Source organism: Xenopus laevis, chromosome 3S, assembly GCF_017654675.1.
Source record: "Xenopus laevis strain J_2021 chromosome 3S, Xenopus_laevis_v10.1, whole genome shotgun sequence".
Lineage (NCBI taxonomy): Eukaryota > Metazoa > Chordata > Amphibia > Anura > Pipidae > Xenopus > Xenopus laevis.
This window is the reverse complement of record NC_054376.1, coordinates 36550526-36567865: the sequence shown is the minus strand read 5'-3', so window position 1 is coordinate 36567865 and position 17340 is coordinate 36550526. Positions and strand designations below refer to the sequence as shown.

The window sequence follows — 17340 nt, the reverse complement described above, 5'->3', positions numbered from 1 at the left end:
CCATCATCTCTTTAGTTATGTTGGAACATGTGTGTGCACAAGCCTTACAATACCCAATTATACCCTACTCAATGAAGGGGCAACCCCTGATTTATCACTAGGTGTGTTCCCTGTGCAAAGTAAGCATGATCTCAAGTGTTTAATATTTTCAGGAGATTAACATACATATCGTTGAGCTATATTATAAAGCAGGGCAGACAACGTGCCTGAAATTACCCCATGCACCACTGCTGTCAAAGTAAATCTTTAATTCTGGCCTAGAACCTCTCACTGTTATTGTTTTAATTTTTTGATGGGTTCTTATTCTTCCCTTTGGTTCCCTACCATATTGTAAATGTTACACCATGGAACATAACCCTACTGGACCTATGGGTGACTAGAGTCCCTATAGTTGTTTGTAGTTCCTTTTCCCCTCTCACAAAGTTAACTTTAATGAGGTTTTTAGTGACCATAGTTCTAAAATATGAGCATGGTGGGAATATTGGCAATGCTGTTTTGACATCACTGTGCCAGACTATCACAGGAATGTATCCATGCAGTCATAAAAATGATTTCTGGAGAGGAAAATGGTTTAAAGGTATTTCTTTAGGGATGAAATGGGTTTTGCGCTATTTCTTGAATATCTCATGTTCCTTTGGGCTTTCATTTAGCTCTAGTGAGGGATAGTGGGGAATCTCTTCAGTCCTAGCCCCTGATCATAATGCACACTAATTCTAGCCTAGCCCCATGTTGTGATTAATTTGCATTCTTTGTCAGAAGTTAATGGAGTTTTTTATGACTGCTTCTGAAGAGCTGATCTGCCGTTTATACACTTACCAGCGGAAATCCGCGCCCTCCCCTGTCCTGATTGATGGCAACGCTCTCTGTTATTCCAAACGGCTTTTTAAGCTGTTTTTAAGAATTATTTGAATAAAATGCAGGCGTGTGCCGTGCGAGGGGGGCAATGGGAAGATTATCTGATGAACAAGACAGAAGAGACAGATAAGAGAACGCAGTGGGAAGAGGAATGATCAAAAGATAAAAAGATAAGAGAGAATAGGGAGAAGTGTGAAGCAGAGGGAAGAGAGATTGTTTTGATTCTCTGAAGAAAGGGCTTTTAGCCATTACACCATTTCTTTCCCAGTCCTCATGCTTCCGTTTCTAAATATTTACATGACAACCCCTTTGATACATGGCTTTGGTCGAACAAGTGCTATCTATAGACTTAGGGATTATGGATCCAACCCTAGATTTCCACCCTGGACAAGTTCACAGGTGTCTTTCGGACTATATCAAACTGGTCCATGATGCACAGGGGGTAGAGAAGTCGAAATGTCCTAATTGTGCTATGACATTTCCCACTTCAACTGCTCCAGCCTTCTCATGGATTGCATTCACCTCCATATTAATCTTCATCCTGTTCATGATCCCACTCAACGGATACCCAATGCTACACAGATTCATTTGACATATTTTTTTTAGCTTTTTTGATGCTCCTAGGAAAATGCTGTTTGAAGCAAGTTTATACCTTCCATCACTACAGAAGCATCATTGTTAACCTTCATTAACTGAAAGCCATTCTTATATGGCTATTGAAGCCAACAAAACATGTCTTGGCTCAAACAGAGCCGAATACAATCTCTGTACTTTGCTTGACATGTTCCCTCTGAATAAGATATGTCAAACATGGCTGCACTACTCCTATAAGCTATAGTTCATGCAGCAATCTGGGAGATGTAGCTCGAATAGCTTGGGCTCCCATAAAGGAGAACTTAAACTTAATAATGAATATGGTTAAAAAATTCATATTTTACATACTGAATTTATTGCAGCAATGATCCAGGACTTCAAATTTGTCACAGGGGGTCACCATCTTGGAAAGTGTCTGTGACACTCACATGCTCAGTGGGCTCTGAGCAGCTGTTGAGAAGCTAAGCTTAGGGGTCGTTGCAAATTATCAAGCAGACAATGAGATTGGTCTGTAATGTAAGATGCTACAGGGCTGATTATTAAATTCTGATGCCAATTGCACTGGTTTCTGTGCTGCCATGTAGTAATTATCTGTATTAATTACTGTGACATTTATATTCCATGTGTATAGTTTATTTTGAGTCGATACTTAAGCTCAGGTAAGTGACAGCAGCACAGAGAAAGTGCAGTGAATCAGCAGAAAAGAAGATGGGGAGCTACTGGGGCATCTTTGGAGACACAGATCTTCCTTGCTAAAGGTCTGTGGTTGTCTTGGGCTGGTACAGAATCCAAAACACAATGTACAAAATTTCTAGCCTGCTTCTTTAGTTAGACTTTAGTTCCCCTTTATGTTGGCTGTTGTACATGTGTATGTATGCAAGAGGAAGGGTGCCACCAACTTTCTTTGCTTCTGTTCGTCTTTATGATTACCATCCCGCTGGGCTAAATCGCTTAGTGAATAATTTTTTTGTGTCAGTATAATGGAATATTGAATCCAGAGTGATCACCGTGCTGCTGTCTTAGGCAAAATGAGCGGTTAATTTAATGGATCTAACTGGTAAATAGAGACTGAGTAGATTAAATATCTTTCCCCGCACTTGTCGGAAGAACCGAGAGGCAGGATTAATATGAAACTACTGTTAAATTGCACTGTTCTGTATTATACAATATAATGGCTAAAAGCTATAGCTTTTTTTTTAATGAAACACTTACTGGGCATTGGGCTTGTGTTAAACATAGGTGTATATTGCTTTTTTTAAGTACAGGTATGGGACCTGTTATCCAGAATGCTAGGAAGCTGGGGTCTTCTGGATAACAGATCTTTCTGTAATTTGGATCTTCATACCTTATGTCTACTAGAAAAATCATGTAAACATTAAATAAACCCAATAGGCTGGTTTTTGCCTCCAATAAGGATAAATTATATCTTAGTTGGGATCAAGTACAAGCTATTCATTTATTATTACAGAGAAAAAGGAAATCATTTTTTAAAATTTGAATAAAATGGAGTTTATCGGAAATGGCCATTCCGTAATTCGGAGCTTTCTGGATAACGGATTTCCGGATAATGGATCCCATACCTGGACTTATAAAAGTTAATGTGTTTGCCAAGCATGTTATCTTATGTAAGTCCTAGTTTCACAGAACTTCCGTAATGTTCTTTGTTTTGTTGCTGTTCTACATTCATTTCTATTGGGATAGTGTGCTTTGCAAACACAATTTAAAAAAAACATGCCTAAGCTGCTCTTTGTGGAATATAAAGGGATACTGTCATGGAAAAAAAAAACATTATCAAAATGAATCAGTTAAAAGTGCTGCTCCAGCAGAATTCTGCACTGAAATCCATTTCTCAAAAGAGCAAACATATTTTTTTATATTCAATTTTGAAATCTGACATGGGGCTAGACATTTTGTCAATTTCCCAGCTGCCCCTGGTCATGTGACTTGTGCCTGCACTTTAGGAGAGAAATGCTTTCTGGCAGGCTGCTGTTTTTCCTTCTCAATGTAACTGAATGTGTCTCAGTGGGACATGGGTTTTTATTATTGAGTGTTGTTCTTAGATCTACCAGGCAGCTGTTATCTTGTGTTAGGGAGCTGCTATCTGGTTACCTTCCCATTGTTCTTTTGTTTGGCTGCTCGGGGGGGAAGGGAGGGGTTGATATCACTCCAACTTGCAGTACAGCAGTAAAGAGTGATTGAAGCTTATCAGAGCACAAGTCACATGACTTGGGACAGCTGGGAAATTGACAATATGTCTAGCCCCATGTCAGATTTCAAAATTGAATATAAAAAAATCTGTTTGCTCTTTTGAGAAATGGATTTCAGTGCAGAATTCTGCTGGAGCAGCACTATTAACTGATTCATTTTGGAAAACATTTTTTTTCCCATGACAGCATCCCTTTAAGAATTGCATAAAGGCCAGTTCTTCTTCACACCAGTGGTAGTAAAATATATTTCTATTTTTGGATTCCACCTTGGGGTCACTCCTTGGCTGCCAGTTATTCAAAAGCCTGTGGCACCTACATATATATATGCTGCCATTATAGTTGAATAGCCACTTGTAGTTCCATTTCAGGCAGTTAGAGTGCAACCCTTCAGCCAGCAAATCTGGAGAATCCCTCTTATCTGCCTCTAAGCTCTGCCCTTCACTCCACATACCAGATCCCTGTCCCATTACAGAAATATAATTAAAGTTTGTGTCTCCTAGCCAGAAATTAGGAAGGGGTTGACACGCCAGGCCAGCCCTGGCAGGCGGCCAGAAATTCTAATTTCTGACGATGATTTAATTTCAATTTTAAATAAATCGTTTTTTAATTTAAAAAGAGTGAGTTTCCTCACATTAGCGATGATTGCCACATTAAGCTCTGCGCTCACGATGGAGCCACATAAAACATTATTTATACACAGAGCGGAAACCGCTCTGCCTCTGAAATGGATTATGTTTTTTTGTTTCCCCTCCCTCTTTCTAATATAACCTGGAGGATACTAAAAAGTGTTTGTGGTAAATTAGCATTCTGCCGACTTTCACCCATAAATGAGAGAAGAGCTATTAACACTTGTGTATTTTCATTATGTAAATTGTGTTAACACATGCCCACAAATTGCCACCAGCAAGACAATCATTTTCTCCCAGTGATCATAATGTGTCCTAGTGAGATGTTTTGATTATGACATGCTAATTACATATTGCCTTTTTTCCCCTTTCCTTTATTTATTTTTTTCTGCTTTCTCGCTCCCTTTTTTTATTTTTTTTATTATAATCCCATTTCTTCTCCAGATTCAGAAAAACCATGGATCTTTAATGGTGAGCATTACAAGTTCAGGCGGTGGGGGGGGGGGGAGCAGCACAAATCAGATTCGGGGGGGGGGACACTGTGGATTTAAAAAAAAAATCACTTTTCTCTTTTTTTTCCTGATGGCTGATTCTGCCTGCATGCTCCACTGCCTTGTTTTAAACTTTGCAAATTGCATTTTGAAGAAAACACAAACGTTTAACTGCCTATATTAGATTAGGTACCATTAGAAATAATAGCGAATGCTTCAGCACAAGCGTTTTTATAAACACTCTCTGCTGTTGATTAATCTTGCTATTTTTATTGCATTAATGGTGTGTTTTTGTGCCTCTTATGACTCAACTGTAGGGATATTGCATATAGGTTAATGCTTGTCTCTCTCTCTCTCTCTGCAGCCACTCCAGATATTGCAATGCATTGTTGATGAGGTGAGTCTCAGACTTATGTGCCTTCGCTCCTAAAGTCATTCCTAATGGAGTGGAAAGCTTATATTTTGTTTCTTAATGAAGCACAATGGACGACACCCTCTGAGAGAGTTCATTGGCAAAGCCTGGGGATGTTTAACATGGCTTGGCCTCTACTCTCCCCCACCCCATTACACCCTGGAGCCTCCCTGCAGGCTGATCCAGGCTCATATAATAGGGACCACGGACAGTGCCTGGGAATATTAATTCATGTTATCTGTGTGCTGTGATGCAGAGGTTTCATTATATATGGATTTATAGATGGATCAGTGGATCATTATTGCAAAAAAAGTTTGCAATCACTGACATTAGGTTACCAGGTTAGTTTATACTATAACCATCAGTAGAGTTGCGTCTTTACGTGTGTCTGTTAACTTTGAATTATGGGGTCGCAGGGCTGCCATTAAAAAACTTTGAAGCCCCATACAAATGGACAACTAGCAGGCAGGTAGATTTTGCTGGGACAAGTAGTTAAACTTGTTGAATTTTTTTTTTTTAAACCACACTTTGATACAAACCCGCCAATCATTTTACTGAAAATCAGAAAACAGGCCATTCAGCTGCTGGGGACCCCATGGGACTGATATGCAGCTGCGACATTTGTTCATGGAAAATGTCTTTCCCAAAGTTTACTGAACAGTTCTGCTGATGTTGCCTTATAATAAATAGTTAATATGAATAGTTCCATCCATGGAATTTGCCCTAAGTTAAAACCCTACCCACCTACCTGCCCCTGTCACACTGCTCTGTCCTGTTATTCCTTGATACCCTCATTACAGAGTTTTTACATAAAGTATGTAAGTCTTTAATAAGTTACGCAAATTACGAAGATTTAGGGGGCTTGATGATGTTGCTGTATGGACCAATAAATTAGTCATTCCACTGTTGAAAAGTTCATATAGGAGATGCCCATTTAATTCAGTAACTAGCTCCCAATATAAACAGCTGATGTTACTCTATAATGAGCAGTTCATATAAACAACTACAATGATTAATGAATGTGCTAATAAGTCAGTTTATTGGGGGGCAGTGGAATTCACCTTAAAGGGATACTGTCATGGGAAAAAAAAATTCAAAATGAATCAGTTAATAGTGCTGCTCCAGCAAAATTCTGCACTGAAATCCATTTCTCAAAAGAGCAAACAGATTTTTTTATATTCAATTTTGAAATCTGACATGGGGCTAGACATTTTGTCAATTTCCCAGCTGCCCCTGGTCATGTGACTTGTGCCTGCACTTTAGGAGAGAAATGCTTTCTGGCAGGCTGCTGTTTTTCCTTCTCAGTGTAACTGAATGTGTCTCAGTGGGACATGGGTTTTTACTATTGAGTGTTGTTCTTAGATCTACCAGGCAGCTGTTATCTTGTGTTAGGGAGCTATCTGGTTACCTTCCCATTGTTCTTTTGTTTGGCTGCTGGGGGGGAAAAGGGAGGGGGTGATATCACTCCAACTTGCAGTACAGCAATAAAGAGTGATTGAAGTTTATCAGAGCACAAGTCACATGACTTGGGGCAGCTGGGAAATTGACAACATGTCTACCCTCATGTCAGATTTCAAAATTGAATATAAAAAAATCTGTTTGCTCTTTTGAGGAATGGATTTCAGTGCAGAATTCTGCTGGAGCAGCACTATTAACTGATTCATTTTGAAAAAATTTTTTTCCATGACAGTATTCCTTTAAGTTTTTTAATTCATTGGTGGCCAGTGGAATTTGCCCCTGCTTGCCTCGTTACACTTTCTGCATTGCCATTGCTTGATAAGCAAGTCACAGCATTTTTTGCGAACGTTATGTGAATTGCATATGTTTTGGGATAACTTTATACTTAATTTATGCAATTTGCTTAATCTTTATCTGATTTCAACAACCCCCCCCCCTCAGATTATATGTATGTTGTGGGTGGGTAGAATGTGTCATTAATAGAGTATATTGTAAAACTGGGTGGTTATTTATTTTCAGTGAGTTGGTTACAGTGCTCTGTAGCGTACAGATTCCTTAAGTAAGCAGCAGAAGGGCACCCTGCCCATGAACCTTGCCTAGTGACGATTAATGTTCCATCATATGTACATGGGTAATACTGTGTTTATCCCTTATTTGAATTGTCTCTCCGTATAAAGCAGAAACCTTAATAAGAGATCCAGCTAATTGTCCTTCTTGTAATTAAAGCTCTTGTTTTTCTGATAATTGAGTCGTTGCAATTATCTGTACATTTCCTAATCAGATGGCAGTGTGTTATCACTACTGAAACTGGCATATGTCTGCTACTGTGCTCGTCCTACAACATAGGCTCGATCAACACTTGTTTTATTGGGGTAGAGCCTGCCAGTAATACCAGCCCTATCAGTCATTGTTTATTAGATGTTTTTATTTGTACTAGAGAAGAGTTATCCATCCCAGCACCCACTGACTTCACACAACATCTATATTGTTACAAGTTGTACGTGCCTGATCTAAGGGCAAATACATAACTACTTCATGTCAGGTGTTGGTGGTTGTATAAGTGTAGACAATGCTCTATGCAGGGCCCCAAGTTATATTAAATACACAATCTATATGTGGAAGGATATGCTAGGCAGTCGCCCTGGATCTTGTAAGACCGAATTATAAAAGCAACAGGTGAGTACCTTTCAAAGCTTTGATAACTCCTTTACTAAGAAATTTCCCACATCATGTTAGCTCTGTCCTGTTCTAAGTTGTAGACATGCTTCAGTCCATGGTTGGCCCAAATCACTTGTTTTAAAGTTCCCATCCAAGATGCATTCTGTTTGCATAACTTGTAGGTTGCTGCATTGTAATGGTCAACAGGTAAGTGAATGTGAAGTCACTGCACTTAAAGTTTAAATCTGTATTTTGTTTATAATTGTGTAGCATTGATAGCAGCATAATAATACCTCCGCTTTTTGATTGCGTGAGAGCATAAATGTGTTTTAAAGGAAGTTATCCAACCCAATTCTGAGTTGCAATACAATGGAAGGGTTGGGTTATGCATACAGAAAGCATGGGTGTGCTTCTTATTAATGGAAGCAAATTGGCAGCGCCCACTCTTTAATCAAGGTACAAACAAATAAGGATGCGTTCTGAATAAAATGATTATCCTTTCTATAAAGCCAACATATTCATTGGCACTTTACAGAGATTATACATAATCCCTGCCCCAGTGGGGCTTACAGTCCTAGCATAGTCATACACACAATGGTCAGTTTATCAGGGTCCAAGTAACCTTTCAGTACCCAGAGGAAATTTACACAAGCACAGGGAGAACATGCACACGCCTTGTACATAGTACCCTGGCTTCAATCACACCTAACAGTCATGGCACCTTGTTACCCATAGTCCATTGTGTTTTAATGTTGGTTAATTTACTGATAATCCAATATTATTCATGCCTGTTGCTGGGATGTGTTTTAATTGTTTAGATTGAATGGCCATCACATGTTCTGTTAATGTACTCTGTAATACTTATGTTTGCCCTTTCTCCTAGGAATGTCCTGTCCTCCCCATAGGTGAATTCTCAGAGTATTTTGTGCACTTCATTACACAATGGTAAGAACTGTATGCCAGCTTGGGATACTCTGTACAGATAACAGATCTTGCCGTAATGTGGATCTTCATCCTTCAAGTCTACTAGAATATCATGTAAACATTACATAAACCCAAAAGGCTGGTTTTTGCCTCAAATGAGGATTAATTGTATCTTAGTTTGGATCAAGTACAAGGTACTGTTTTATTATTACAGATAAAAAGGAAATAATTTTTAAAAATTTGGATTATTTGATTATAATGGAGCCTATGGGAGACAGACTTTCCGTAATTCAAAGCTTTCTGGATAATGGGTTTCCAGATAATAGATTCCATACCTGTACCAGAAGTGGGCACCTGGTGACCCATGACAGCCTTTGACTGTTAGTGGGATGTTGGGAATTGTTCTTAACACCATCACAAGATTTTCAAGTTGATTATCACTGTGCATTTTGGGGGCATAAAGTAACTGGAGCAGTTTGCCACAAGACTTGTTGTCTACATAAAGCTCCAATCTAACACATAACTATAGCTTTGACCCCAGGTGCACGGTCCTGCATTGTTATGGAGCAGTGAGCGCTTCACAGAGCACTATGTATGATTATCTGCTAATTATCATCAACCACCATGTCAAGGAGATCAAACTCTCTTGTAAAAATGACTGTAGCATGCACTTCTATATACAGCGGAACCCTGGTTTTACGTTTCCCGGGGATGGTGTCAAAACAGTGTAACTTCCAGCCTTCCTTAATTTAATAGTGACAAGAGATTGTACCTTATCCTTCCTCCAGTCTTTATTTTCACTTAAAGGGATACTGTCATGGGAAAAAAAATGTTTTCAAAATGAATCAGTTAATAGTGCTGCTTCAGCAGAATTCTGCACTGAAATCCATTTCTCAAAAGAGCAAACAGATTTTTTTATATTCAATTTTGAAATCTGACATGGGGCAAGACATATTGTCAATTTCCCAGTTGCCCCAAGTCATGTGACTTGTGCTCTGATAAACTTCAATCACTCTTTACTGCTGTACTGCAAGTTGGAGTAATATCACCCCCCTCCCTTTTACCCCCCAGCAGTCAAACAAAAGAACAATGGGAAGGTAACCAGATAACAGCTCCCTAACACAAGATAACAGCTGCCTGGTAGATCTAAGAACAACACTCAATAGTAAAAACCCATGTCCCACTGAGACACATTCAGTTACATTGAGAAGGAAAAACAGCAGCCTGCCAGAAAGCATTTCTTTCCAGGCACAAGTCACATGACCAGGGGCAGCTGGGAAATTGACAAAATGTCTAGCCCCATGTCAGATTTCAAAATTGAATATAAAAAAATCTGTTTGCTCTTTTGAGAAATGGATTTCAGTGCAGAATTCTGCTGGAGTAGCACTATTAACTATTAACTGATGCGTTTTGAAAAAAACATGTTTTCCGATGACAGGATCCCTTTAATGTCACTAACCCTACTTCTACATGTATATCTGTTCCTGTTGCTTCTTTTCTTTTCCATATTGCAGTATTTATTCGCAAGAACTTCCAAACTGCAACTACCTGCATCTTTCAACATTTGCAGGCTGTCCAACGAATGCTGGCCACGGCGGAAGCTACTGCTCTCTCTCCTTTTACTTGTATATCATTATGTATGCTTTAATCAGTTTCCAATCAGCCCAGGTTATACATTTTCTATGGTGACATTTTGTACGTGGGTACTGTATTTCATTCTAAGTATTTTATGCAGAGTGCTGTTAGATTGGTAAAAGAAGCTGCATTAGCTAACATTTACAAACAGTGGCCAGTAACCCATAGAAACTGATCAACTTTGATTCCACTATTATTCCTGCTGCTGGCTGAATAAACTTAATTTACCCAGTGTTAGTAAATGATACTGGCTGTGAGTAGTTGGCCTAGGAATGGAACTTCTCCCCATCAACTAGAGAAGGAAGTGGGGAAGAAATTGACAATAGTGTTTAAAATAGGGATGATGAGGGAGTATCTCAGCAGAAATGCCTTTGGTTGCCTGGTCCCTGAACTTATTTAATTCTGCAAACTGTATACACTGTGTATACCAACTCCCTCTAACACACTTTTTTTTTTCTTTTGCACAGTATGTGAAAGCCACCGAAGGAGAGACCAGCGCCCTAAATGCTAATGGTAAGGCTGGGTTCTCTACAGATATGTGTGCATTACAAAGGGAATGAACCGATCGTGGACTCCGCTAGTGAAAACTTCCAGTTTAGAGTAAGAATATAAAGAAGTAGGGCATTGATTTTGGCATGGCTACAAATTAGCTTTAAAGTGCCCAGATGGATATGTTAAGGTGTTATGTTAAGGGGGATTTAAAGGCAATAATGATTGGCTAGTTGAAGGGAGGCTTTGTTTTATCAAAATTCCCTTTTATTTTTCTAATAGAAATATTAAAGGAGAAGGAACGTTATAATCATTGACACATTTTAGGCATTATTCCCAGTGATTCTAATTACTTACCTGAGCTGCACAGGCCTGGGGTTCTTCGTAGGGATCCTCTACCTATAAGAATGTGTGTTCACTAATCTTCTAGATCCTCTAGTGAAAGCGGAACTCTTTAATTTAACTGCACATGCATCAGCCCTGGGCCAAAAGAAGAAAGAAAAAATGGAAGAAGTTCGCTCCATGGTACTTCCACAGAAGTACCCCAGGCCAGTGAAGTTTTCTGCTTAAAGGGAGAACAGTCCAAGGGTATCAGATAAGCTATTATAATCATTGGGAAGTGCCTAACATTCAGCTACCCTAGGGAGACACGAGAAGGTGGAAAGTTTAAACTTTAATATTAGAAAAATGGTCAAAAAAAAAGCCATTGAAAAAGTCTTTGTTGTTGGTGTACTGTCTGAAAACTGAACTGAAAAAAATGGTTTGGAAGGTTTGAATAGCCCCTTTAAGTGCTCCCCCAACTATTTATAGAGGTATATCTATATGAAATCATGTTTTCTTGTGACATGTCAGTAGGGGCCTTGTCAATCAAAGCAGCAAAATAAGAGAGGCCAAGAATATGGTGTAGGGCAGAAGGACCTTACAAGGCTATTTTTATAATTATATTGATTAGTTATATTTATGAAAGGTAAGAGCAAATGAAATACAAATTTAGACTGGGAGTGAGTTATAATTGTAAGATCAGTGTGAGGGTTAGTAGTAGACATTTATATTCAGAGTAACCAATCATAGGAATATCAGTGGCAGAGAATAGTAGTACACATTCAGAGGCAGAGTTACAGTTGGAAGATCAGTGTGTGAAAGTGGTGGACATTGAGACTCAGTGGGCAGAAGAGTAGAAGATACTGAGACTCTCAGTGAGTTACAGTTAGAAGATCAGTAGGAGGTAGAGTAGAAGACACTGAGACTCTGTGTAGTAAACATATAAGACTCTCTGTGAGTTTTAGTTGGAAGATCAGTGGGCAGAAGTGTAGAAGATACTGAGACTGTGAGTTACAGTTAGAGAGGTAGAGTAGAAGACACTAGAGTAGTAGACATTGAGACTGTCAGTTATAGTTGGAAGATCAGTGGGAAGGGACTGTAGTACATATTCAGGTTCAGAGTCTGCAATCATTTGCATGAGATCATATGTTCCTTTGGCAATGCTGTCTTTTTCACCCCTTAGTCAGACTATTGTCAAAATCTGAAGAGCTCTTCCAACGTAAACTGTGTATTTTAAGAAACCTGCCACCCCTCTGCTAATGAGGTTATGACCAACGGCTTTTTATAATTGCTTCCAATTCCTTTTTAATTTTCAAGCTTATTAATCATAAGAAGAGTTATTTAAAATTGCATAAATTAATCTTAGATTAAAAGACCATCAAGACCTAGAAACAATTAAGAATTTGCAGGGAGTCCCAAGGGCAGCTCAGTGTCTGATTGTGACAGTCAGGTGGGCTTGGCCGAGGCAGCTGCTGGATGATTAATGCAAGGAACATTGAAATGAGGGTTTGGAAATGCCACTCACTGACCCTGTAACTCCACTACCTGCCAGAGTTGCACTGCTGATGCTGAGCCTCTCCATAACTAAAAGTAGAAAAATAGCAGCACTCCCATCTTGTAGATATGAGCTCAGCTCATATCATTAGGTGTCCAGTGTCAGACACTAGGGGCCCACCCAAAAACCTTTGACTAGGGGCCCACCAATTAATCTTAGACCAGGGGCCCATTCTTAGTACTATTATTCTTCCTCTCCTCACTCAACGTCTATTCTCCTAATCTCTCTTCTTTACATACTATAATCTATTATTCCATCTATTTAGCCACTTTGTTCTCATAGAAATAGGGAATGGCCATGAAATAGGCCACATCTAGCAGCATCAGGGCCCATTGACACCTTGGCCCACCGGGACTTTTCCAGGTATCCCGGTGGGCCAGTCCGACACTGTAGGTGTCCCATGATGCTGTGGGTAGTTATGGAGAGGTCTACACAGAAAAACAGCACACGTCATATATATTTTCTTCTACCTTATAGCTTAAAGTAGAAAAGTAGAAGAAATAAAATTGCCTTTATTATTTTATACGGCAACTTCGGCATCGTTTTGGACCTTCCAGATGCTTTTTTGTCAGCTTGAAAAGAGACCTGGAAGGTCTAAAACGTTGCTGAAGTTGCCGTATAAAATCATAAAGGCAGTTTTATTTCTTCCACTTTAAGCTATAAGGTATGTGAAGGTGAACACATTTTTTGCGTGCAACTCTCGGAAGAAAATATACATAACGTGTGCTGTTTTTGTGTGTAGACCTCTCCATAACAACCCACAGCATCATGGGACACCTGATGATATGAGCTGAGCTCTTAGTGCTAAATGAGAACTCATCATCCTCTTCTACGATACTGTACTTGATCCAATTTCTCATCAGCTTTCATGTTGAGTGGCAATAGAATTCTGCAGAAATACATTATAGATGACAACACTGTGTGGCCAGTGGTGAATTTCTCTTTTAGAGATATTTCATAAGGCAACTGACAGATGGCTAGAGCCTTCTTCATTGAACCCCATTCATGCCAGGTGATGCTCCAGTATGTGATTGTCAGTAGGATGAAGCAATGATGGACAGCAATGTCTTTGTCTTATTGACAGGATCGCCCTTTCATTGTCCAGTTCAATGATGGAAACACAGAAGCAGTGTCCCTGTGGGTGTTTCAGGCGCTGATGAGCGGAGGATGCAAAGTGGACAGGCATCATCTGTATCCATAGTAAAGATCTGAGCCTAAAAGCAAGTACATAGCAATCATTAGCTGCAGAAGATCAACTTTTTTCAAAATCTTTCTGTGCAGTTCCTTCAGCCATACCTTTAAGGATGTGTATTCACTAACAGTGGCCTTTTGAGCCGTCCAGTGATAAAATTTGTCTATTTCATAATGGCAACTTCACACTGTGCCCAGAAACACTGTGTGTACCGGTATCTCTCCAGAATGCAGATGTTCTGTATGTGTGCAATTTAATTCCAGGTCTTAGGGGTCCTTAGTACCATATGACTTGGGTTACAGAATTTTTCTGTTTATGACCTCGGGCACGCAGGTGCCTTCCATCTTCACCTCTGGTTGTTAGGGGGATCCAACTAGTCATTTAACTATAGGACTTTGCTTCTTCTGTAATAAAAGTTTTTACTATGCAGGTCTTGCATTCATGCGTCTTTTAGTTTGCCTTAGGCAATAACATAAAATTACACTGTTTGCCAGGCCTGGGCCTAGGTTGGCAAAATTCTGGTGGCGTCATGCTGCCCAGGAGTACTGGGGACGCACACAAATGCGCGAAATACAGGCTGGTGCTAGGACCATGCAGCCTAGGGGTGCGTCAGAGGGAAATCTGTCACTTTAATGTTTTTTTTTTCTTTATTTGTATTTATGCAAATAAGTGGGATTGCAGTTACTCCATAAGCAATAATACCCATGCATTGTTCCCAAATCTATTACCCTTTTTAGCCAAAAGTATCCAGACACCTGGCTGTCCCAAATCTAGTTTCCAGTTGGTCCTCTCTTTGCTGCTATAATAAGTTCTACTCTTTTGGCAAATGAGATGGTGGAACATTGATGGTGGAATTTGCTTTTGCCATTCAGTCGTAAGAGAATTAGTTTGGGTGTTGATGTTGGGGATCATGTCTGGCTCACATTCAGTGTTCCAATTCATCCCATGGTGCTCAGCTCAGTTGGGTTGTGGTCAGGGCTCTGTTCAGACCAAGCATGTTTTAGAGAAATTTAAAAACTGGAATCTTGGGAAAAAAAATTTGATTTCTGAAAAAAAATGGAAATCAGAATGTTAGTAAAGAGGCCCCAAAGAATTCCCTTGTTTCGTTTCAGTACAGCTTTCTCTAAGCCAAATTCCATTTTTTCCACAAAAATGTGTGGTTTTCCTATATTTCTAAAAAGCTTGATTGGGAGGCCCATTTATCAAAGTCCAAATTTATCTCATTATTTTCTGAAAACACTCAACACAGGTTTTTCCCACTAAAAATTTGGATTTTATCATTCAGAGATTAATAAATAACCCCCTACATGTAAAAACCACGAAAACCTCTAAATCAAAACTTTGCCAAGTAAAAGTTGTTGAGGTGCTATAGAAGACAGTGGGAGCTGTGCTGATTTCATTGGAACACTGAATCATTTGGTACTATGGGAGGTTTTCAGATTTTTTTCTTTGCTAGGAATTGTCTGAAAAACTCTGTTTTTTTGTGGTTTTGGAGGTATTCATATTTTATACTGCATCATTCAGAACTTTTTTCATTTGTACTTTTTATATTTGGGTTTTTAATTCAGTGACAATTGTGGTTTTAGAGTTTGTCATAGTTTCAAAAACCTCTAAAACCACTAAAATCTGACCATTAATAAATAAGCCTCTTAGTGTTTCAGTTGGATATCAGCCTGAGGCTCAATAACATGGGCTAAATGTCTGACAGGTAAGTGAGTTCTTCCCTTACAATTGTTGTGATTGTGTTGCATGGGTATCCAGAGGCACCACCAAAAACCAGATGAAATAGAGTGTAGGTGAGTCTACACTTAGGATAAACCATTATTTCCAATGCAAACATTGTTGCTATTCCCACAGCATTCTACTGAAATATACTGAATTGAAAAGATGCAGAAAAGTGTTTTATCTGGTAACAAATGTCTATGGGAAAGTTGCATTTTCCATTAGGTTGCTTATAAGGTTCTTCCTTTGAAAGTCATGTTCCAGCCCTGATGTCCCCACCTCGGAGTTGGTCAAATGGGGGCAGCATCGCTAGTGCAATGAGATAAATAGCACACTCTGCACTAGTGTAGCTGAATTTCCGGGTTTAAGGAGAAGGAAAAGCAATTTACATTGGGGGTGCCAAAAGTTAAGCACCCCCAAAGGGTATTTACTTTCCTGATATCCCAGTGCTCCTATCAGCAGGAAACTGCGGAGGCCCAGGGTTATACCAGTGAACACCACGGAACAATCCTCTTCCTGCTTCCTCAGTCTTCTGGTGGCTGGGCATGCGCAGTAGAGCGAAAAGCTGAACTTTAACAAAAAATCTGGCTATTTAGTTCAACTGCACATGCGTCTGCCCCAGGAAATGTGAAAACCAAGGAAGAGGATCGCTCCGTGGTGCTTGCTGGAAGAATCCAGGGCCGGTGCAGTTTTCTGCTGATAGGAGCACTGGGGGGTCAGGTAAGTAAATATAGTCACATTGGGGTGCCTAACTTTTGGCACCCCCAAGTGTCATTTGCCTTTTGTTCTCCTTTAAAACCTGGAAGTTACAAGAGGGTGCTTTTTGCCGCCCCTTGTAACCGGCTGCTCGCTGACGCCTGAGGCAAGGTTCTCATCTTGCTTCACGGAAGAAGCGGCCCTAAGTAGGGAAGTAAAGTAAGTCAATCAGTAACTAAACAAAGCACTCAGTTAATGTATAACTAAAAGTACTGTACATGAGAAATAAAATGAAGGAAAGTACAATGAACATTTGGGTTTAACCATTATAAAATACATTATATCTGTAACAGCACAAGAATTTTGGATTTATAACTAGAGTCAACTTGACTGTATATAAGAAATTGTTATAAATAGGGTTCAACCAGGGTCGGAAACCTGGTTGGCCCAGGCCCACTTCTCCAATCGTCAGAAGAAGAAAAGGAGATTATCGGTGCATGATGTGATGTGGCGTAACAGCATGCACGCCGATGGGGAGGCCAGTAGGGCTTTGGTGTAGCAGCCCCAGTTGCCCCATAGTTCTCCAATCTGACTCTGGGATCAACTGTTTTGACCCTAATCGCTTGCCAACAAAGATGGTTTAAATGAGAAATAATATATTTTACCGAAGCAGTGCACTCCGAATACCAGACAACAAATAACTATGAACTATGAACACGTATGGAAACTAAGCTTGAGATGTGCCGAGTGCAGAAAGAGTTAAACATTGTGGCACAGTAAGCTGAGATGAGAAGTGGTAGATAAGGTTCAGTTCCAATAAATACAAAATCACACACTTGGGCTGCATAAAGACACACAGTGACTAAAATGTTATGGCAAAACAGAGACTGGAAGTATTGAGAAATAATGTTTGTTATATATAGATAACAAAGTTGGTAAAAGCAGTCAGTGGCCAGATAACTACTGCAAGGAGGTTTTTAGTGGATAATCAAGAGACCCTGGGCT

General features: G+C 39.6%; 1 pseudogene; it reads left to right on the top strand.

Annotated features, from left to right (window-relative positions):
* LOC108712302 overlaps positions 1-13937 on the top strand; it is a 36225-nt pseudogene extending 22288 nt beyond the window's left edge.
* Positions 13938-17340: the final 3403 nt, after the last annotated feature.